Consider the following 24,601-nt stretch of genomic DNA (forward strand, 5'->3'; position numbering starts at 1 on the left):
AGAGCACCCACCATCTGGGAGAAGCCTGGCCAGAGGGAGCAATGCACAAGGAACTTTTGGACCAGAGTAACAGTGAATATAAGCTCAGATCTGCGTGGTATACTCTCTCTCATATTTTATTTGTGTTCTTGAGTGTTCTGGTCTCCCAGTCTTCAAAGAGCCAACTGGAGCCGGATGGTGCATGGGAAAAACGGAGGCTGAGACTCTCAGCCTGAGGTTCCATTATCTTCCCCTCTTTTTCCTCAGGGTGCTTTTCCTCGTACTTATTATTCCCAGCCAGCATGTTAACAAGATCCATGGGGGACCCACACCCAGATTACAGTGTGGATCTAGAAAATGCACCAAGGAAGCTCCTCTGCAGGTTTTAAACAAGCCCCAGATCAGTCTAGCACGTGGTAGACTCCAACTCCCCAGGAAGTTAGCCTGAGACCTGAAGCTGAAGCCACTGCCCATATTAAGGAGTTTGTCCTCTCCTCCCTGACAAACCCCAGGCAGTAGTGGGTGGGTGGTCAAGCATCGGAGGATGATCCTCTGTCCCTGCCTTTCTTCTACCATCTCCTTCGACCACACACACATAAAGGCAGGTAGCAAAACCCCACAATCTGGGCACCACTTCGGAAGTGCCACTGTTCAAGGTTGGGCGTGGTGGCTCACACTTGTAATCCCAGCACTTTGCGAAGCTGAGGCAGGTGGATCACCTGAGGTCAGGAGTTCAAGATGAGCCTGGCCAACATAGTGAAACCCCATCTCTACTAAAAATACAAAAATTAGCCGGGCGTGGTGGTGGGCACCTGCAATCCCAGCTACTCGAGAGGCTGAGGCTAGAGAATTGCTTGAACTGAGAGGCAGAGGTTGCAGTGAGCCAAGATCGTGCCACTGCATTCCTGCCTGGGCAACAGAGCGAGACTCTGTCTCAAAAACAAAAATGAAAAAGGAAGTGCTACTGTTCAAGAGCAAGTACAGACATCCCCGCATCCTAAGAGGTCCTTCATCCACCCAAACTTAAGCTTCACACTTCAAAGACTGTTAATTACACATTATGACACCAATTATATCTGAATGCATTATAAAACAGAATCTTTGCTAAGCAATTTTACTGTTTTAATTCTTTTCTTCCACCATTTTTAATAATTAAACTCCTGTTTTTATATTAAGATGCAATTAAAAAGGAAAAGTCCTTTAAATTTTCAATCTATTTCATTTTTTTTACATAAAGAATTCAATAGCCATCCATTATAATGTAGCACACAATATAGCCAAAGGAAAAATGAATAACTTAGATAAAACAAGATGAATTCCATTTGGGGGGAAAAAATACAAGTCTACTTATTTTAAAAGCCCTTAGCATGAAATAGTCAATAAAAATATGGGGAACTCCTGACCAAACACAGATAAAACAAACCACATGGTAGCTATACGCCTATGAAAGAGAAAGCTTTACTCTGTAAAAGAAGAGGGCACAGCGAATCGGGTCTCAAAATGCTGAATTTCAGGCCAGGTGCGGTGGCTCATACCTGTAATCCCAGCACCTTGCAAGGCCGAGGCGGGCAGATCACTGGAGGTCAGGAGTTCGAAACCAGCCTGGTCAACATGGTGTAACCCCACCTCTACTAAAAACACAAAAAATTAGCTGGGGATGATGTGCATGTCTGGAATCCCAGCTACTCAGGAGGCTGAGGCAGAAGAATTGTTTGAACCCGGGAGGCGGAGGTTGGAGTAAACCGAGACCACGCCACTGCACTGCAGCCTGGGCAACAGAGAGAGGCCCTCTCTCAAAAAAATAAAAATTAAAAAAATTTAAAATGCTGAATTTGGGGACTGCCAGCATTCAATTATCGATGAAGTAAAAGGACACCATTATTTAGTGTGAGCCTACCCATGCTGAATTACATTTCAAATATAAGGATAATGTCTCACATGTACAAGAGTAAACAAGGAAAATTAAATAATTTTGATCCTTTTGTGTGTCTGTGTGAGACACCTGATCTCGCTCTATTGCCCATGCTGGAGCGCAGTAGTGTGATCATGGCTCACTGCAGCCTCAACTTCCCAGGCTCAGGTGATTTTCCCACCTCAGCCTCCCGGCCAGCTGGGACCACAGGCATGCGCCACTATGCCTGGCTAATTTTTCTATATTTTTTGTAGAGACGGGGTCTCTCCATGTTGCCCAGGCTGGTCTCAAGCTCCTGGGCTCAAGCGATCCTCCCGCCTCAGCCTCCCAAAGTGCCGGGATTACAGGCATGGGCCACCATGTGCAGCCAGTTTTGATACTTTAAAGCCACAGTTTGTGAGCTACAAATTTCACATTCACATGTACTAAGGCTGAACGATGTGTCGAGGACGAGAAGTATTCCTGTGTGATCCATCTACTACAGCCTTATTCATCCTTTGTTTCTCTTCTAACCCAAAGATCAGCAAACTTTTTTTTAAAATAAAGGGCCAAATAGTAACGATCTCAGGCTTCACAGGCCATATTTCACAACTACTCAACTCTGCTGTTGTACCAAGAAAGCACAGCTATAAACAACAGGTACACAAAGGAGTATGGCTGTGTTCCAAATAAAACTTTATTTACAAAAACAGGCCCATGGGCTGTGATTTGCTGACCCCTATTCTAGTTCTCAGGGTGCTAGAAAGGAGGAGTGAAGCAGAGATACACTTAAGACACTCCTGTAAGAATACAGTAGGAATAAGCAAAGAGATCCAGTTGATCCGAATGTATCCACCAGGCATAGCTGATTACACCCAGGAGTATTCTTGTAAGACAAAAACCAAGTCTAGAGGTATTAGGTTAGTGCAAAAGTAATTGCGGTTTTTGCCCCTGAAAGTAATGGGAAAACTGCAATTACTTCTGCACCAATCTAATACCAGGGAGGCATCATTTCTCAACAACCACAACTCTCAAGACACGAGGGCCTCTCCCTCACAGAAGCAGCAACATTCCGTCATGGGGTTTATCCCCTGAACTGTATGTCCACTGGAGATTCTATAGTGACCTCTCCAAACTGCCTACCTAACCCCACTTTTTTGTTTTTTTGTTTTTTTTTTTTTTGAGACCGAGTCTCACTCTATTGCCCAGGCTGGAGTGCAGCGATGCAATCTTGGCTCACTGCAACCTCCGCCTCCCAGGTTCAAGCCATTCTCCTGCCTCAGCCTCCCAAGTAGCTGGGATTACAGGCACCTGCCACCATGCCCAACTAATTTTTGTATTTGGAGTAAAGATAGGGTTTCACCATGTTGGCCAGGCTGGTCTCCAACTCCTGACGTCAGGTGATCCACCCACCTCGGCCTCCCAAAGTGCTGGGATTACAGGGGCATGAGCCACCACGCCCAGCCAGCCTGCCTCTTCTTATGTCTAGCAGCACACCAGGGCTGGGGACGCAGGCTGTCCCCAGGCAATTCAAAAGAGGTAACTGCTCTACCAGGGAATAACCTTACCCAGGAACTAATCAAAAACTCGATGAGAGCTCAAGACATAAGCCTTTCCACTCCAGCTTTGAACTCTTACCTGCCGAAGGGCCAAGAAGAGCCCACTGAGCCCAGAGCAGCCGTGATCAACCACTGATACTTCACAAACCCCAAATACATGGGTTCTTCCTTCTCCTGGACACATCTTCCTCTCACACTTCACACTCCGCCCGGAGCAAACCCTGTCAATTCAACCCTCAAAGGGTTTCAGAATCTGCTGCATCTCCATCGCCAGCAGCCCATTGCCAGTACCAGCTACATCGCCAGCACCCTCATCACTGTCACCTCCTAATTGGTCTCCCTGACTTTGCTCTTGCCTCACTTCCAACAGAATATTGTCATGTTAAAAAAGAAGTAAGAGGCCGGGTGCAGCAGCTCATGCCTGTAATCCCAGCACTTTGGGAGGCCGAGGCAGACGGATCACCTGAGGTAAGGAGTTCGAGACCAGCCTGGCCAACATGACGAGACCTCATCTCTACTAAAAATACAAAAATCAGCCAGGCATTGTGGCGGGCACCTGTAATCCCAGCTACTCAGGAGGCTGAAGCAGGGGAATGGCTTAAACCCAGGAAGCGGAGGTTGCAGTGAGCCAAGATAGCGCCATTGCACTCCAGCAACAGAGTAAGGCTCCGTCTCCAAAAAAAAAAAAAAAAAAAAAGATAGGGGGTGAAAATCAACAAACAGCAGGCACAGATTTGGGGCTACATAATAGACAAATAAGTGAAAAAGCAAATATATTCACATACCCTTGATGCCCCTAGAAAGTCCTTCAAAGCACATGACAGGGCGTATATGAAAGTGTAAACTGCTCACCATATGACCGTCAGGCTTCTGAAGCTGTTTACATCTGGAATGCAACCATCAACCTGGAAGGTAAGAAAAACAAACAAAACAAAAAAACTTCTGAGTGACAAACAGCTTCCACAAAGCCCATCCATTTTATTCCACAGAAGAAAAAGAAGTGCATCATTTATAAAACTCTACCAGAAGAGGCAACAGCCATCGCTAATAACAGAGGAAAGAAACAAAGGCCTTAAAATTAGAAGCAGAGGAGCAGAACCATCCCGGACCTTGAAATAAAGATGGAGTCCACACAGAGTCAACCCCGGCACATCACCCTAACAGCCTTCTACAGTAACAATATTCCTAGGTCGGCAACACAGGCTCAACCAGGCTCAGAATCCTGTTCAAGGACACAAGATGAGTAATACGTTTTTATTCTATTTTTATTTTTATTTTCTTAAGATGGTTAAAATTGCACCAGGCGCAGTGGTTCACACCCTAATCCCAGCATTTTGAGAGGCTGAGGCTGGAAGATCACTTGACCCCAGGAGTTCAAGACCAGTCTCGGCAACACGGCAAAACACTGTCTCTACAAAAAATAAAAATACAGGCCGGGTGCGGTGGCTCATGCCTGTAATCCTAGCACTTTGGAAGGCCGAGGTGGGTGGATCACTTGAGGTCAGAAGTTCAAGACCAGCCTGGCCAACATGGTGAAACCCTGTCTCTACTAAAGATACAAAAATTAGCGAGGCGTGGGGGCATGCACCTGTAATCCCAGCTACTTGGGTGGCTGAAGCAGGAGACTCCCTTGAACTCAGGAGGCGGAGATTGCAGTGAGCCAAGATCGAGTCACTGCACTCCAGCCTGGGTGATGATAGAGCAAGCTTCCGTCTCGGGAAAAAAAAAAAAAAAAGCCAGATGCGGTGGCTCACGCCTGTAATCCCAGCACTTTGAGAGGCTGAGACACCAGAATTGATTGAACCCAGGAGGCGGAGGTTGCAATAAGCTGAGATGGCACCACCGCACTCCAGCCTGGGGGACAGAGTGAGACTCTGCCTAAAAAAATAAAAATAAATTTAAAAATAAAAATGAAAAATATCAGCCTGGTGCAGTGGTATGCAACTGTAGTCCCAGCTACTAGGAAGGCTGCGGTGAGAGGATTCCCTCAACCTGGGAGGTCAAGGCTGCAGTGAACGGTGATTGCGTGATTGCACCACAGCACTCCAGCCTGGGCAACAGAGCAAGAACCTATCTCAAAAAAAAAATTTTTTTTTCAAAGCTAATATATTCTTATTTTATTTTATTATTTTTATTTATTTATTTATTTTTAGTGCAGAGTGCAGTGGCAAGATCTGTATGTAGTCTTGAACTCCAGAGCTCACACGATCCTCCCGCCGCAGCCTCCCAAGTAGCTGGGACTACAGGCATGTGCCACTATGCTTGGTTAAAAGCTAATATATTCTCTTAATAAGGGAGGGAACAGCTTTCAAAGACAGAATTAAGATGAATGAGTAAAAGCTGAGGCAGATTTCAGCCCTTGCTTGAGACCAAGGCAGGGCTTCTTAACAAGGAGAACCATCCTATAAGGGCGGTGACTGTGCCCCTGGCAGTGAGTAGTGATCTTCTTTTTTTTTTTTTTTTTTTTTTTTTTGAGACAGAGTCTCACTCTGTCACCCAGGCTGGAGTGCAGTGGCGCGATCTTGGCTCACTGCAAGCTCCGCCTCCCGGGTTCACGCCATTCTCCTGCCTCAGCCTCCGGAGTAGCTGGGACTACAGGCGCCCGCCACCACGCCCAGCTAATTTTTTGTATTTTTAGTAGAGACGGGGTTTCACCGTGTTAGTCAGGATGGTCTCAATCTCCTGACCTCATGATCTGCCCTCCTCGGCCTCCCAAAGTGCTGGGTTTACCGGCATGAGCCACCGCACCTGGCTAATTTTTTTGTATTTTTAGTAGAGACGGGGTTTCACCGTGTTGGCCTGGCTGGACTCGATCTCCTGCCCTTGTGATCCGCCCGCCTCGGCCTCCCAAAGTGCTGGGATTACAGGCGTGAGCCACGGCGCCCGGCCTTCTTACAGGTCTTGATATTCAGGCGAGGTTGAACTAGAGGTCCTTGAGGATCCCAATCAATTCCAAGGTTTTATGATGGGTCATGTCAAAGCAAAAAATTATTCTGACATTTTTTACAAATGGTAAGGCAGACTTTATTTAGGATTACAACAACAGGTGTCAAGGTCATTGCAATAGGGAGAAAGATTGGGCTCAACTCCAAATACAGCAAAGACGTCTGGAGATCAGTAGCCAATGAGCGGGGGAGGCATCTGTGGAGTGGAAATTACTAAGAGATATTAAAGTCAGGGGGATTCTTGCTAAATCAACTTAACAGGATTCCTGCTGAAGGCAGGTTGACTTAGACGACAAGGATAGGGACAAGGAACTTGATCAGGTGTGATCAGATATCCAGAATAGAGGATATCTCTCTAAACTCATCTAGCAGCTCTCTAACTTGAGCAGGATTCTTGCTAAAACTAACTGGGAAGGCCTGGAAGGTGGGGGTGGGCTAAAGGCCTAGCTGAGAAGGGGGCTCAGAGAAGGCGGATTCAAGTTTGGTCAAGGAGCAAGTCTTCATCAGTAATAGTAACTCCAGGGAACAGAGGTCCTGATACCTCGAGGTGGTGCCCAAGGCAACAGGGAAGTACTAGCCAGAGCAAAGAGCAGAATCTAGACGTCCTGGCCCCAAGCTCAGTGGGGTGAGTTGTAGCTGGTGCCCAGTAATACCTGACACCACATAACACCTTCTAGTTTCTCCATTTCTTCCCACGTATAATTGCGCTTTTTTGCACAATCTAGAAATGGCCGTTTCTAAACATCATGCTACCGTACAGTAAGGGGAAACTACCTTTGCACATAATGCCACGTGAGCAATTTATATACAATTCCCTGTGATATCGAGGCAGATTGAGTCATCATCATGAAGACAATGAGGCTTTTCAAAGTGGCCTTGTAATGACAGGCATATAAATAAAATAGGCCAAAAAAAAAAAAACTGAAACTAAAAGACTGGATTTAAAAGCCTCTGGCAAAAACCAGGAAGCTTGCGATCACTAACAGAATTACTAAACTACCCTAGCAAAGTTAAACAAAGTTCCATAATCCCCAAATCCAAAGGAGAGCATTTAAAGCTGACCCCAGCCTGGTCAACATAGCAAGACCCCATCTCCACAAAAACTTCTTTTAAAGATTAAGTGGGCGTGGTGGCACATGCCTGTTGCCCTGGCTACTTCAGAGGCTGAGGCAAGAGGATCATTTGAGTCCGGGAGTTCCAGGCTGCAATGAACTACGTTCACAACACTGCACTCCAGCCTGAGTGGCACAGTGAGAGTCCCTGTTTCTTAAAAAATAAAAATAAGGCCGGGCACAGTGGCTCACACCTGTAATCCCGGCACTCTGGGAGGCCGAGGTGGGCGGGTAACGAGGAGTTCGAGACCAGCCTAGCCAATATGGTGAAACCCCGTGTCTACTAAAAATACAAAAATTAGCTGGGCGTGGCGACACATGCCTATAATCCCAGCCACTTGGGAGGCTGAGGCAGAAGAATCCCTTGAACCCAGGAGGCAGAGGTTGCAGTGAGCCAAGATTGGGCCACTGCACTCCAGCTTGGGCAACAAAGTGAGGCTCCATCTCAAAAAAAAAAAGAATAAATAAATAAAAATAAAATAAATAAATAAAATTAGCCAGGCATGGTGGCATGCCTGTAGTCCCAGCTACTTGAGACGCTGATGTAGGAGGATTGCTCGAGTCCAGGGTTCAAGGTAACAGAATATCCGTTTCTAAAATAATAATAAAAGTAAAAATAGGCCAGGTGCGGCAGCTCATGCCTGTAATCCTAGCACTTTAGGAGGCCAAGGCAGGTGGATCACCTGAGGTCAGGAGTTCGAGACCAGCCTGGCCAACATGGTGAAACCCTGTCTATACTAAAAATATGAAAATTAGCTGGACGTGGTGGTGGGCACCTGTAATCCCAGCTACTCAGGAGACTGAGGCAGGAGAATTGCTCGAACCTGGGAGGCGGAGGTTGCAGTGAGCCAGGATCATCACACCATTGCACTCCACCCTGGGCGACAAGAGCGAAACTCTTAAAAAAAAAAAAAGTAGAAATAAATAAAACGACACAGCTGCCTTCCTTGATCTCAAAAGTGCGATCTACTTGCTGGGCAGAGGTTATTTAAGAATCCAGAAGGGTTGGTCACACGCAGTGGCTCACACATGTAATCCCAGTACTTTGGGAGGCCAAGGCAGGCGGATCAGTGGAGGTGAGGAGTTCAAGACTAGCCTAGCCAACATGGTGAAACCCTGACTCTACTGAAAAAATAGAAAAAAAAAATTAGCCGGGTGTGGTGGTGCATGCCTGTAATCCCAGCTACTTGGGAGGCTGAGGCAGGAGAATCGCTCGAGCCCGCAAGGTGGAGGTTTCAGTGAGCCAAGATCACACCACTGCACTCCAGCCTGGACAACAAAGTGAGACTACCTCTCAAAAAAAAAAAAAAGGCCGGGCACGGTGACTCAGGCCTGTAATCCCAGCACTTTGGGAGACCAAAGCGGGCGGATCACGAGGTCAGGAGGTGGAGACCATCCTAGCTAACACGGTGAAACCCGTCTCTACTAAAAATACAAAAAAATTAGCCAGGCGTGGTGTTGGGTGCCTGTCGTCCCAGTGACTCGGGAGGCTGAGGCAGGAGAATGGCGTGAACCCAGGAGGCGGAACTTGCAGTGAGCCGAGATGGTGCCACTGAACTCCAGCCTGGGTGACAGAGCGAGACTCCATCTCAAAAAAAACGAACCTAGAAGGGCGACGTGCTAAATACTCTCAGATTGCCCTTCAAATGACTTTTCCTCTTTTTCCTCTGGGATCTGTGCCTGGGAGGCTGCCCTTCCACACCTTCTGGCCCTGGGGAGGCACCACGGGCAGGGATGACGGTAGGGAGAGGGTCAAGACAGTAGGAACACTGACCCCCTGCTTCCTCCCCACAGCAGCACCTGGAGGTCTCTCGATCACAAGTCCCTTTTTCTCTCAGGCTTCAGTTCTAGGGAACAAAGGGGCTTCCTCCTGCTGCCCCAGTGGAACCAATCCCTGTCTTTTTTTTTTTTTTTTTTTTTTGAGACAGGGTCTCATTCTGTCACCCAGGCTGGAGTACAGTGGCACGATCATAGTTCACTGCAGCCTTGAACTCCCGTGCTGAGCTTACATGATCTTGCCCCTCAGCCTCCCAAGTAGCTGGGACTACAGGCACACGCCACCACACCATACCTGGCTAATCTGGGAAGCAGCGGGGAGGGGGGGTGGGGGTTGGTAGAGAAAGGGTCTCATTATGTTGCCCAGGCTGCTCTCAAACTCCAGGGCTCAAGCAATCCTCCTGCCTCAGCCTCCCAAAGTGCTGAGATTAGAGGTGTGAGCCACTGCACCCAGCCTGTCTGCTTTTCTTAACTCCGTGAAAACACTTTCTCTCGTGACTCTCTTCTGTCACCTGTGAGTGTGCGATATACTTTCCTGCCAAGCCTCTGACTGACAACAGTAGAAGAAGAAGAGGGGCAGAGAATTTAACATTCAATTTTCTGGCCGGGCACGGTGGCTCACGCCTGTAATCCCAGCACTTTGGGAGGCCAAGGCAGGCAGATCACGAGGTCAGGAGATGGAGACCATCCTGGCTAACACGGTGAAACCCCATTTCTACTAAAAAAATACAAAAAAATTAGCCGGGTGTGGTGGCGGGCGCCTGTAGTCCCAGCTACTCAGGAGGCTGAGGCAGGAGAATGGTGTGAACCCGGGAGGCAGAGGTTGCAGTGAGCCGAGATCGCGCCACTGCCCTCCAGCCTGGGTGACAGAGCGAGACTCCGTCTCAAAAAAAAAAAAAAAAATCAATTTTCTATCTTTGCCCTCAATGGACAGGGAAGAAACAGAGAACCTGATTTTTAAGCTAGATTTCCAGGCATGGGTAGGGGCAGGTGTGGCGCACTGTCTGAGGAGGCTCCGAGTGTTACGAGTGTCAGTGAAAACCTTGCGTTTTTTTTTTTTTTTTCTGAGACACAGTCTGGCTCTGTCACCCAGGCTGGAGTGCAGTGGCACGATCTCAGCTCACTGCAACCCCTGGCCCCCTAGGTTCAAGTGATTCTCCTGCCTCAGCCTCTCAAGTAGCTGGGACTACAGGTGTGTGCCACCACACCTGGCCAATTTTTATATTTTTGGTAGAGACAGGGTTTCACCATATTGGCCAGGCTGGGCTCAAACTCCTAACCTCAGGCGATCTGCCCACCTCAGCCTCCCATAGTGCTGGGATTACAGGTGTGAGCCCCCACGCCAGGCTGAAAACTTCAAATGTTATTTATTTATTTATTTATATTTCCTTGAGACAGAGTTTCGTTCTTGTTGCCCAGGCTGGAGTGCAGTGGCATGATCTCGGCTCACTGCAACCTCTACCTCCAGGGTTCAAGCGATGCTCCTGCCTCAGCCTCCCAACTAGCTGAGATTACAGGCATATGCCACCAGGCCTGGCTAATCTTGTATTTTTAGTAGAGACAGGGTTTCACCATGTTGGTCAGGCTCGTCTCGAACTCTTGACCTCAGGTGATCCACCCACCTCAGCCTCCCAAAGTGCTGGGATTACAGGTGTGAGCCACCACACCTGCCTAAAACCTCGAATTTTCTACACAAAATTGTGTGTATGTGTGCATTTTTCTGAAAAGAGAAATCCAGAAAGGAAAAGGTCAAAATGTTTCTATATCCTCAAAAGGTGACCAAAAATTTTAAGAGACAATGCTGCCGGGAAAACCACGTAGAAACAGCCACTGTCTCCCCAGGAGAAGAGAGAGGAACCGGCAGGTGGTGGGTACCCAGGTCAGCTCCATGAGCAGGAATGCCACCTCTTCCCTTGCCAAGGGGAGCTGGGCTAGAGGAAGGACCAGCACCACCCCTCCAGCCGCCGCCCACCCCCGAGGGGGCAGCTGGGATGGTGCGTTCCTGCAAATCTCTCACAGCTGCCTCTCAACACTCAGTGACATTTGCAAAGCTCATCAGCCCAGCAGGTGTCGGATGCACAAGCAACAGCAAAAGCAGTTCCGGGGCTGGGGAAAATCTCATCGTGTTGTTCTGAAAACCTCCGGGCTGCTGAGAGTCTCCAGGCAGCAAACCAGGAGGGAAAAAATACTCAGGAGACAAGAGAACAGCAGAGCGGACCACACAGGAAATGCCCAGGTGGGCACAATGAAGCCCGGAGCTGTCTGCAGATTCCTGCCCCGGTGGGCATCGGTCAGCCCTTCCGGAGCCCAGATCCGCCCCTCGGGAGCTGTGTGGGGAGGATCAGCGGCCCCCTCCCACTAGGCTCGGTTCCCCCTTTACCACACAGACACGATCATTCAGAATGAATCTCATAGGGCTATTGTGGGGTCAAGGAGAAAATGTGCTTTGCATGTCACCAAGACCCAGTAAATGCCTTCAGATGTGTTTTGGGATTCGTATCAGAGCTCTTCTCTGTTTTCTTCCCTGCAGGGGTGATCACGGGTACAAACAAACAGCAGGTGACAAGGGAGGTTGATGGAATCAACTTCCCAGTTCCACAGGGCCCTTGCCCAAAGGGAGTGGCAAGGGCTAGGTGAGGTGGCTTATACCTGTAATCCCAGCACTTTGGGAGGCTGAGACGGGTGATCACCTGAGGTCAGGAGTTAGAGACCAGCCTGACCAACATGGAGAAACCCTATCTCTACTGAAAATACAAAATTAGCCAGGCATGGTGGCACGTGCCTGTAATCCCAGCTACTCGGGAGGCTGAGGCAGGAGAATCACTTAAACCCAGGAGGCAGAGGTTGCAGTGAGCTGAGATTGCGCCATTGCATTCCAGCCTGGGCAACAACAGCGAAACTCCATCTCGAATAATAATAATAATAATAAATAAATAAAGGGAGTGGCAAGCCAGCCAGGCAATGCCACCTGAGAGGGGCGGGAGCCTTGAGTCCACAGGGAGCCCTACAATGATCTCCATCTCCCATGCCGTGGTCCCTTTTCCAGCTGTGTCAGTGTCCTCAGCTCAGAGGCACAAGGCTGTTGTGGTTAAGAGCCTGGATGGGGAGCCTTGGTGCACACTTGGTCTCGCCATGAACTGACTGGACGGCCGTGTGCAAGTTATATCATCTCTCTGTGACTTAGTTTCCTCATCTATAAATCAGGATGATCATAATCATAGTACCTGTGTTTCTGTGAGGTTTAAATAAATTCAAACAAAGTTCTCAGAATAGTGTCTGGGCCAGGCTCAATGTCTCACGCTTGTAATCCCAGCACTTTGGGAGGCTGAGGTGGGCAGATCACTTGAAGTCAGGAGTTTGAGACCAGCCTGGCCAACATGGCTAAACCCCATCTCTACTAAAAATACAAAAATCAGCTGGGCGTGGTAGCACATGCCTGTAGTCCCAGCTACTCGGGAGGCTGAGACAGGAGAATCGCTTGAACACAGGGGGCAGAGGTTTCAGTGAGCCGAGATGGTGCCACTGCACTCCAGCCTGGGCAACAAAGCAAGACTCTGTCTGAAAAAAAATAAATAAATAAAAATAGTGTCTGGTGTGCAGCAATAACTCAATAGATGCTGGCTGTCATATGCTCCGCATGTTTCAGTGAGTTTCCAAGGACCATTAACAAAGAGGCCTCTGTGCTCCAGATACTGGCACCACCAGCCCATGAGCCTACTACCATATGGCCTTGATCCTAAGATGGGTTTTGTAATTTAATGTTCGTAAAATTACAATAGACATGCACATTCCACATAGATTTTCTCATCTGTTAAATGGGGATAATAACAGCATCTAGCTAACAAGATTAGTGGAGGATTAAGGATTAATATAAGCAGAATGCTTTGAACAGAGTTTGGCATGGCGTACGCATCAGAAATTGTCCTCTGCAGGTATTTTCACCGTCATTATAGTAATTGATCTGATCTGCTGCAAGTCTTCGCACTCCAGTCAAATGTGGAAATTCTTCCTCATCCCTCACTCAATCCAGGCATCACCTGACCCTGGTACCAAAGATGCACGGTCTGGGGCTAGCAAGGGAATGGCCTCGGTAAACAGAAAGATGCTGTGGAGTTTCAGGCATTTTCTGGGGTTTTCCCACTCTGTTGGCTTCCCAGAATCAGTTCTTACAAAAAGAACACGGCAGCCAGGCACGGTGGCTCACGCCTGTAATCCCAGCACTTTGGGAGGCCAAGCGGGAGGATCACGAGGCCAGGAGATTGAGACCATCCTGGCTAACACGGTGAAACCCCATCTCTACTAAAAAATACAAAAAATTAGCTGGGCGTGGTGGCGGGTGCCTGTAGTCCCAGCTACTCGGGCGGCTGAGGCAGGAGAATAGCGTAAGCCTGGGAGGCAGAGCTTGCCGTGAGCCATGATCGTGCCACTGCACTCTACGCTGGGGGACAGAGCAAGACTCCATCTCAAAAAAAAAAAAAAAAAAAGAACATGGCTTAGAAGTTGCTGAGTTGCATATTAGATCCCAGGTTGATTTAAGGTTAATTTTGGTTTTTTTTTGCTGTTGGAGTAATTTTCAGGTCACTATGTTGGCTTCTTGGTGGCCCCTGGTGCACAGCTGGCCTCCCGTCAGTCTGAGGGCCTCATGGAAAATAAACCTTTAGCAGGGGCACACAAGGAAAACAACCGGAAGTGGAGAGAAAAAGTAGTAGGAAAGGCGTCCCAGTACAGTCAAAGATCAGTGAGTGAGCCAGGAATTGAGACAATCACTAAATCAGTGGCCTCCACTGTCCGTAACAAAGTCTGAAATAAGTTCCATAAAATCACTATTTTCCCCTCCTCTGTCACCTTAGCTGGTGCCTCGCTGCACTGGAGACTTGCAGAATCATTAATCTGTTCCTGCACTGCTATAAAAAAACACCAGAGACTGGGTAACTTTCAAAGAAAAGAGGTTTATTTGGCGCACAGTTCTGCAGGCTGCACAAGAGTATGGCACCAGCATCTGTTTCTGGTGAGGCCTCAAGAAGCTTCCACTTGTGGCAGAGGCAAAGGGGGAGCAGACATGTCACAAGGCGAGAGAGAGCACAAGAGAGAGAAGGAAGTGCCAAGCTCTTCAAACAATCAGTTCTCCCATGAACTAACAGAGTGAGAGCTCTCCTCACACCTCCTGCCAGGTCCCACCTCCAATACTGGAGATCACATTTCAACATGAGATTTGGAGGGAACAAGCATCCAAATCGTATTAGAGAATATTAAACCAATTAGGGTACAGTCAATGAAAGGCAGAATCCTAAGAGCACGGACTCTGGGTCAGGACACCTGGATTCAAATCCTGGTTCCCTCAACATTTAGCCATGTGACCATGGTCCAGCCCCAGGCACTCTGTGCCTCAGTTTCCTCATCTGTAAGATGAGGATGGCAGCAGCTAACAGGCAAGTGAGGTGTAAATGAATTAATATATATGAAGCTCTTGGAAAAGTGGCAGACACACAACAAGCACTCACAAACCTTTAGTCTTTTTTTTTTTTTGAGACGGAGTTTCACTCTTGTTGCCCAGGCTGCAGTGCAATGACGCGATCTCGGCTCACCGCAACCTCCGCCTCCCGGGTTCAAGCGATTATCCTGCCTCAGCCTCCCGAGTAGCTGGGACTACAGGCATGCGCCACCACGCCCAGCTAATTTTGTATTTTTAGTAGAGACGGGGTTTCCTCCATGTTGGTCAGGCTGGTCTCGAACTCCCGACCTCAGTTGATCCGCCTGCCTTGGCCTCTCAAAGTGGTGGGATTACAGGCCACCGCTCCCAGACAACCTTTAGCCTTTATTATTCTTCAGTTCCTGCGCCCTGGGAGCCCTACAGGGAAAACCTGTTTAGGCTAAGGAGGGGAACTTTTCCAGCTTCCTGCAGCCGGTGAAATGGGAAGATAATTGGAGACCCACAGAACAGGATTTGAATTGCAGCCACTTCACATATAAGTTGCTGTGAGCTAGTTTTATTATTATTATTATTATTATTATTAGTTTTAGACAAGGTCTTACTCTGTCTCCCAGGCTGGAGTGCAGTGGTTTGATCACAGCTCACTGCAGCATCGACCTCCCCAGGTTCAGGTGATTCTCCCACCTCAGCCCTGCAAGTAGCTGGGACTACAGGTGCACATCATCACATCCAGGTGATTTTTGTATTCCTTTGTAGAGACAGGGTTTCTCCACGTTGCCCAGGCTGGTCTCAAACTCCTGGGCTCAAGTGATCCACCCTCCTCAGCCTCCCAAAGTGTTAGGATTACTGATTACAGGAGTAAGCCACTGCATCCGGCACTGTGAGCTATTCTAGTTATGAAGTTCTCTGAAACTCGTCTTCTTCATCAGCTACATAGGGTTTGGCGACTTCCTGGAATTGTTGTAAGAAATGAGACTACACCATGTAGGTATTAAATAAATGTTATTTTCTTCATCTCTTCCCCTTCCTTAGGGTGCAAAGGAGGCAATCAAAGCAAACGCTACATTCTTGCAACTCTCAGAAAGCTTGTCACCCACCCAGATCAAGGCCTCAGGGTGCCCTGATACATCATGGCCAGCTGGGACTAGTGATGTTTTCTTGCCAAGAAACCAAGAATCAGTGCACTTCACCAAGGCACACCCATGTGGCCTGTCCTCCAGTGCTGAGATGTCAGCCATTTTCCACCCATGGCCCAGAGAGCAGGAATCAGGAAACGCAGAGAAAACAGCGAAACGATCTGGGCCTGGAGTTCTCTTGAGCAAATCCTAATCCTAACCAAAAGTTATGGGAACAACTTGACAACTACTTCATGAGGTGATGTCCGAATCATTAGCAAGAAAGGGTAGGGCAGGTCATTTTTATATAAACATCTGAAGGATAAAGAGTGTAGATAAATGTCAAAAACAATGCCTAAAACGGCTGCCTACTGCCTGCTTACACAGCTTTTTCCTTCTTTAGACAAATGATAAAACATCAGCACTTCTGAATATAAATCATCTTCAATTAAGACATTTCTGTTGGAAAAGCACTTTTGGCAGGACAAACGAAATATCTGCCACTGTTCTCCAACTTGGGTCTTTCAAGGTTGGCAGGGCGATTTATTTTTGTTGATTAAACAAAATACAAATGGAAAGGGCCTAAAAATTGATTAGCCAATTAAACTCAATGATTCTCAACAATGAAATGTGCATTATTAGCTTTGCCAGAGTTATAAAAATGTCTCCTAGCTTTACTGCCATTTTCACGATTTACACCATTGATATTTGTGCTGACAGAAAGATTAAGGACTGGCTGATGCAAAATTTGTCTTCTCTTTTGCTGGAACGGAAGGAAGAGAAACGATTAAGGGCTTGGGCCATTTCAGGAAGAACATCTGCACTGCATTGGTAATTCTTGAAAGAACGATCTGGGTTGAGCGAGGGAGCTGTTGTCACTCATTTTGTGTGTACTTGTTCTTTAGTAAATTACAGATTCACTAATAGGGGCCAATTTGTTGAGATGACAACAATCATAAATATCCAGATTCTTCATTTTCTCTTCTCATTTTCCGTGGGGATGAGTGTCCAGACAGGCAGCCAACCAAATGATGGGTGTCAGATGCTTTTGCAAAATCGATCCATGCACGGAGGGGCGCCATGAGCCTATTTCAGTCCCGAACAGTTTTTCTTAATTGCCACCATGAGGTCAAGATCACAACTGCAATAAATTTACTTACAATAGCCCAAAACCCAGGGCAGTAGAATGCTGATGCTTCCTGGTGGTCAGAGCAGAAATGTTGCTGGCTGCTATGCATTTTTAAACTTGATTGTATATAATTGTTAATCACTGACCCATTCTGCAACCCTTCTGGGCTGGAACATGTTGCTAGGCGACCAATTTTGCTCTAGATACTTTCTGAAAGCTAGTGAGGCAACAACCAAGTGTCAACTAAGTAAACACTAACCATTAGAGACAGGTTCAAATAAAAAAGGGATGCCTGACTTCCTTAGAGCACATGCACCTCATGTCCTTTCTTAATGTAGACATGTATTTCCTGCACTTACGACTTAGCAAATAAGCAATCTTAGGTTGAACTGGGGGAAATTGCCCTTTTGGTAGCTCAATTTGGCAATTCATATGGGTCAACCTAATCAGAGGGAGGTTTCCACAGTCTGTGAAATAGAAGAACTATTTTCCTCCACAAGCGTAATCATAATTGGGCTTTGCATCAATAACACATCACTTACCTAAGTCACATATTTCCTGAAATTCTTTTTATAAGAAAGAGTTGGGAGAGGCAATCTGCTGGCAAATGCCTGAATAAGAAGTCACAGTTATTTTTCCATTTTAGACTAACACAATCTGATTTGACCGACTCTTGTACAATATCCACGCGTTCCCCACCTTTTCAAATGTTCAGCAACTCAGGAAAGGGAACTAAATGCATTCTTTTTTTTTTTTTTTTTTTTTTTTGAAATGGAATCTGGCTTTGTCACCCAGGCTGCAGTGCAGTGGCGCAATCTCGGCTCACTGCAACCTCCACTTCCCAGGTTCAAGCAATTCTTCTGCCTCAGCCTCCCAAGTAGTTAGGATTATAGGTGCACGCCACCAAGCCCAGCTGATTTTTGTATTTTTAGGAGAGACGGGGGTTTCACCCTGTTGGCCAGGCTGGTCTCAAACTCTAAATACATTTTTTTAAATTGAGATCAGGAACCCCAGAGGACATCCTGAAGATGAGGACGGAACTGCCAACTGCACGAAAGAAGTTCATTTAGGAGGAAAGAGGAAGGAAGGCAGTACGTTGGTATCATGGCATGATGCTATCCTTGGGAAGCAAGTGAAGTCTAATGACTCGCCGTGTCCCAGGCAGCTGAGAGCCTCACAGTCAAGAAATGCTAAAGAAACAGAATGGCCCTATGTTAGTTTACAGAATATCTCCAGGAGGTTCTTAGAATGAATTACCACTGGGAGTACAGAATAACAACCAGCTTAGACAGTGCATGCACACAGGTGATTAACCTCATTAGGAAAGAATTGGGAAAAAATTATGAGGTGAAGGGAGAACTCGCAGTGAAGTTTAAGGTTAGATTGCTGGCCTTATTGAGCAGGTGTGAACAGCTATGCAATTTTAATTTTTAGCAAGCAAAATCAATTGTTTCTAGGATTACTACGTAACAATTTATAAACTAGACACACGTAAACTTTGCATTGGGCAAATGGCAAACTGCCTTAAAAGGACAATAGAAAGTTTGTCACCCATTCCCAGATGAGTCCTCTTAAAATAGAACCAAGCTTTCTGTTTAGTCTGGATTTGCTTTACTACCTACTTGTAATTAAAAAGTTTAAAAAAATCAATCCATACAGAAACATGTAGAGTTAAAAGTGAACAAATTATATCCTCATTGTCACTCCCCAGAGGTAACTGCCAATTTGTTTGCCTACTTTTCACAAAGTCACATCGTAATACACATCCTGGCGACTTGCTTTTTCACTCAACATTATAGCACAGAAACTACTTTTAAATGGAGTCGTCTGGAACATTGCAGTATTCACCAGCCAATGTGTCCACAATTTCAAAATAAAGCTTCTTTTTGTTTTTCTTTTTTTGTCTTTTTTGTTCAAAATAAAGCTTCTTAGTTGGTAAGAATCATCCCCTACCCATGAGTTTACAACAATGTAAAGACCACCAAAACAATGATCAATTATTCATCTTTCCAAAAGCTCCAAAGCACGCTGTCAGAAGCCAAAGTGTTTCAACTCCATAGATGTGTCAAGGAAATCCAGCCCAACACAAATGGGGTGGAGGCAGCTAGCTGACACCCCAAATGCGTGGCTTAAGTTGGAATCCTAAAGGAAAGATGACTACATCACCCAAAAAGAGATAAATGAAATCCAGAAACATCGAAGACTCAAGAAATATTAAGAGCCAACTGATAAATTAGATTCTGAAACTATCTGCTATGCACTAGGAAAAGAATGTGATTTCTACAAGGACATTTTTAACTACCTGTGAAAGAAATCGTGAGCCTGGTGGGAACAAGCAACTATTGAGACAAGGAACAAAAACAGCTTCGTGAGCATTAGGACTGTCACAACTGTGGTCTGCACAACTTAGATTCCACATTGCTTCAACTCAAGAATTGCTAAACCATATTCTTTACTTGAATTCTGGAGAAAACGGTCCTAATAGCTCAATGAACAGAATTTTAAAAAGCCACTTCCCCTCTCTAGACATTAGTTTTCTTGTCTATAAAATGAGAGGACTTGATTTAAAAAAACTCTAAAATCTGCAACATGATTTATTCCTGTGATTCTGTCTGGTTATAATTATGCATGTGGATGGATGATTGGATGGATGGATGGATGGATGGATGGATGGATGGATGGATGGACGGATGGATGGACGGAGGGGCGGGCGGATGGACAGAGGGGTGGGCGGATGGACGGACGGATGAATGGAAGGATGGATGGATAGATGGATGGATGGATGGATGAATGGATGGAAGGATGGATGAGAGGCAGAGGTCTGCTGGAGTGGGATTGTATAGGCTTGTGACCAATTGTTACAGTTTTAGGAATTTTGTAGACCAGTTGATATCATGCTGATAGCTTGGAATTGGCCATGATGGGAAAATTTATACCATAGAAATCGACAAAACACTACAAATCAGGCCTCTTTATTCACCTTGGGAGCCAATTTACTAACACACCACTGATGGAAGTGAAAAAGGAAGGATAAGAAGAGGAGAAGAAAGACAAAGAAACAGTACCTGTAAGTGCCTACAAAGTCCTCCAAGTGGGCTGTTCCCCCATATCTCCACATTGATACACTTCATATTTTCTCTGCTTGAAACCCTATTCCCCACTGGGAGTCCCTGCCTGTTTTCCCTCTTTTAGAAAAGCCATTCCCGGCGTCTGCCCTCCACCTGAGATGCCCCTACACGTGCTCTCACAGCATGCAGTAATCACCCCTCTCCACCCTCCTAGGGAACACCTACTATACAGTGCGGCCATTGTCCATTTAGTCAGCCCTGCTAAAGCATCAGCTAATTCTGCACAGCAACTATGCATTTTAGCTCTTGGTGCTTAACGCCCAGCACAAAGACAGGCACATAGCCGCCATCCAATCAATCGATCTTAAATTAAAGCAACGGTTTTAGCTGCAAGGCAGAGCAAAAACATCTGATGATAAAAGGTTCAGCCTCCAAGAACAGCACTTCTATCCTGGTCATCATTGGGTAGCTTAAGCTTTTCGGGTCCACTTTCCCTTACATTGTGATTTTACCATTAAATCAGTTAACCTACTCTTGTCACAAAGCAGTGTAGTGTGTCACTGGCCCACTTTGTTTATTTCTTTGCTACTCAATGACATCCACATGTCACTATGAGTTGCATTTTTAAACAAGAAATTAACTATCTCTGTCCTGGATTTGCCCAAGGGAGGCTTGGGATGCACCCTTGGGCTCTATTGCCTAATACACTAAAGTGACTTGGAGCAAACTGCTTAAACTTTCTCATCCTTAGCTACCCAATCCACTAAATGAAGACAGAAGACTAGAAATAGCACAGACAGGAAAGAAACCACCACATTGCCGCATGCCAGAGTAAAGGCAGGGACACCAGCCAGCCCTGACCTTGGCAGTGGCTGCAAATGGAGCCACACCCTTCTATCACCTTTGGAAGGAAGGAGAGAAAGTGTCTTAGTCTCCCTGGGCTGCCATAACAAAATAGTACAGACTGGGGGATTCAACAACATTCATTCATTCATTCATTCATTCGTTCGTTCATTCATTTATTTTTGAGACAGAGTAGTCTCACTCTGTTACCCAAGCTGGAGTGCACTGGCACAATCTTGGCTTACTGCAACCTCCGTCTCCCAGGTTCAGACAATTCTCCTGCCTCAGGCTCCCGAGTAGCTGTGATTACAGACATGAGCCCCCATGCCCAACTAATTTTTTTGTACTTTTAGTAGAGATGGGGTTTCACCGTGTTGGTCAGGCTGGTTTCGAACTCCTGACCTCATATGATCCACCACTTCAGGATCCCAAAGTGCTGGGATTACAGGCATGAACCACTGCGCCCAGCCAACAGACATTTATTTTCTTACAGTCCTAGAGGCTGGTAGTCCATGATTGAGGTGCTGTCTGCATTGGTTTCTGGTGAGGCCTTTCTTCTTGGCTTGTGGATGGCCACCTTCTTTCTGTGTCCTCACATGGCCTTTCCTCTGTACACACAAGTGTGTACAGGTCCTATACACTCAACAATAAGATTTAACCCAGATGCCAAAGGTATAGTCAACACTTCCAAGTTAAGCCATAGCTCCTTGTTGGGGTACCTGTTTCTATCCTACATCATGAACTGCTTTTACTCACACTTCTGACACCAAATGTGTGGGGTTTTTCCTCACACCAACCAATGCTCCAACTCTCTGGACGCCAACTGAGGGTCCTACAATTCAATTCAAGACTGACGCTAACTACCCACAGTTAGCAGAGAACCCACAGGTTAAGGGCTCAGTCCCACAAGATTGCCCCCATTTCAGACACCAGCTACAGATGGAGTGCCCACACTTCGGCTTGACCAACTACAAGTTCTGGGGTTCCCATGATCCTCTCCCCAGGCTCAATAATTTGCTACAATGGCTGGCAGAACTCAGGAAGACACCTGACTTACTATTACTGTTTTATGATCAAGGACACAACTCAGAAACAGCCAAATGTTAGAGATGCACAGGGCAAGGTGTGGGGGAGAGCACCCAGCTCCCACGCCCTCTCTGGACACGCCACCTCACAGGACCAACATGTGTTCACCAACCCAGAAGCTCTCTGAATTCTGTTGTTTAGAGATCTTACAGCATGAGTGAGTAAATCATTGGCCACTGATGATTAATTCAATCTCTCGCCCCTCTCTCCTCTCCCTAAGGAGAGGATGGAGCTGAAAGTTTCAACCCTCTAATCACATGGTTTGGTCTTTCTGGAAACCAGCCCTCATCCCAAAGCTATCAAGAGGTCCCCAGTGTACCAAAGAAAGACATTCTATCGCTCCAGAGATTCCAAGGGTTTGGAGAACTGTGTGCCAGGAACTGGGACAAAGTGTGTGTGTGTGTGTGTGTGTGTGTGTATACATATATGTATACACACATATATATTTATATACGTATATATATATTTTTTCTTACCATAACAAACATCCTTTTTTTTTTTTTTTGAGTCGGAATCTTGCTCTGTTGCCCAGGCTGGAGTACAGTGGCGCAATCTCGGCTCACTGCAACCTCCATCTCCCAGGTTCAAGTGATTCTCCTGCCTCAGCCTCCCGAGTAGCTGGGATTACAGGCTCCCGCCACCATGCCTGGCTAATTTTTGTACTTATAGTAGAGACAGGGTTTCACCACGCTGTCCAGGCTGGTCTCGAACTCCTGACCTCAGGTGATCCACCCCCCTCGGCCTCCCAAAGTGCTGTGATTACAGGCACGCACCTGGCCCATCACACCCATCTTAACCAGAAATTCTGCCTTGCACACCAACCTAAAGATGGTGCCCTCTTGTCACCTGGGCTAAATCAGCCTAGCATGAGGGAATCAAGAAAGGGCTTATTTTCTGGCTCTGAGGCAGTACCAGTTTGTTTTGCTTCTGTCTAGTGATGGCTTCTGGTGGGAGGTGGGAGGAGAGAGTGCAGAGTGGGAGCCCAGAAGCACAACAGAAGGGTGATGCAATATGCAAGTTGATGCTCAGGACACGCCCACCTGCCTGCCCATGTGCATCTGGTAAAGTGAATTTGAAGCTTGCCAGTCCTCAGCTGAACCAGAAGCACCCCTAGTCAAGGCCAACGTAACACTGAAAACAGCGTGGGAGCCCTTGGCAGTGACCCAGAGCAACGTAAGGACTGTGCTAATCATGAGATTATAAGAAGAACAGATACCATTTACTGAGTAGCTACTGTGCCAGGCCCTGGGCACTGTGTATATATAATCATGGTCAAACTGGTAATGAAAGTGTTGCACCCATTTTACAGATGAGGATACAGAGGCTCAGACACTAAGCAGCCTGCCCCAGGTCACACAGCTGGTAAATGAAGGACAGGAACCCAAGTTTATCTGGCTGCAAAGGCCATGGTCTTGGCATCACACCATGGCGGGCTGTCTCTCTGGCTCCTTCCATGAAGTCCTCAGACTTATGTTTAGAAAAAAGGAGATATTTTATAAACATAAGCAAACATAAGTAGGCCAAAACTAACAGGACTTGCAGCAAATGGTGCTGCAGTCCCCACCACCATGGGATCAAGCACCCTCCCACTCCTTTGTTTTATGAAATCTGAGGTCTTGAAAAGACACATATGCACTGCACCCCACGCTTCAACCCGAGATTCAGCGTGTAAAAGACAGAGTAGGTCTTGTGCCAAGAAGTTGGAGCCAGTTTATTTTAGTCTCAATGTTAAGACAGCCAGCACCAGGTTGAGGCTGAGAAATGCTCCTTCTAATTAAAACTTTATTTTCAAACACATGTCACAGTTTCAACATGGTGAGACTCATTTTTTGCTATGTGGATTTCTAAGAGTAGAAGCAGCTGCTTCTACTGACAGTCTCTTCCATTCATTTTGGGACAACCAGAGGATCCCAAGGGGCCAAGATTGGTTTTATATGCAGGACAGGAGCAATGTGAGCTCTGCGAGCATTCAAGATACCTACAAAATCAAGAAAAATGAGACACTATCATCAATCTAGCTGATATCGCAAGAGGCACTGCTTCATGACAGAGTCCGTGCATCCAGTCGAGGAGCAGCCTGACAAATCTGCACATAGGACCAGAGACAATGTCCCTTGTCCCCATCTGGTGGGAAAGTAGGGTCCAATATAAGAAACTCCCAAGCAGATCCAAGGCAGCCTTGGAAAAAGGGAGTGAACCAAGGCATTATGGAACCCTGGTCATTGCTGGAAAAGGAGTCAGAAAATCCAATGCCATAGGCCGAAAGGTTGGGTCCCCTGCAGAACTCACACTTTCAAATCCTCATCTGAAATGTGATGGCCTTTGAAAGGTGATCAGTCATAAGGTGCAATCCTCATGTATGGGATTAGTGCTCTTATAAAACAGACCCCAAAGAACACCCTCACTCTTCTACCAGGTGAGGACATGGCAAAAGTTGGCTGTCTATGAGCCAGGAAGCCAGCCCTCACCAGACACAAATCTGCTGGCTCCCTGATCTTGGACTTCCCAGCCACCAGAACTGTGTTGTTTACATGCCACCCAGTCTGTGGTATTCTGTGACAGCAACCCAAACAGATGAAGACACCCACTAAGAACACTGTACCCCAACTGCCTGTCACTTTGCGTGTCCCCCACAGGACTCCACAAAGAGGCTTCCGGGGTGGGGAC

The 24,601-nt window shown here is 46.7% G+C and overlaps 1 protein-coding gene across 7 annotated transcripts in view; it reads right to left on the minus strand.

Annotated features, from left to right (window-relative positions):
* TIAM1 (TIAM Rac1 associated GEF 1) overlaps positions 1–24,601 on the minus strand; it is a 443,241-nt gene that overhangs the window by 341,839 nt on the left and 76,801 nt on the right. For 4 of the 7 annotated variants that reach the window (XM_063702595.1, XM_063702592.1, XM_063702590.1 and 1 more), the window contains exon 2: positions 4,282–4,334. The exons of 1 other annotated variant lie outside the window; for it this stretch is intronic. The gene's annotated coding sequence lies outside the window, so the exon portion shown is untranslated. Of the gene's footprint in view, positions 1–4,214; positions 4,335–24,601 lie in introns of all 7 variants that reach the window. 2 more of the 7 variants (XM_031005150.3, XM_055373941.2) reach the window with 1 other exon arrangement.

The sequence above is a fragment of the Gorilla gorilla genome, chromosome 22 (assembly GCF_029281585.2).
Source record: "Gorilla gorilla gorilla isolate KB3781 chromosome 22, NHGRI_mGorGor1-v2.1_pri, whole genome shotgun sequence".
Classification (NCBI taxonomy): Eukaryota; Metazoa; Chordata; class Mammalia; order Primates; family Hominidae; genus Gorilla; species Gorilla gorilla.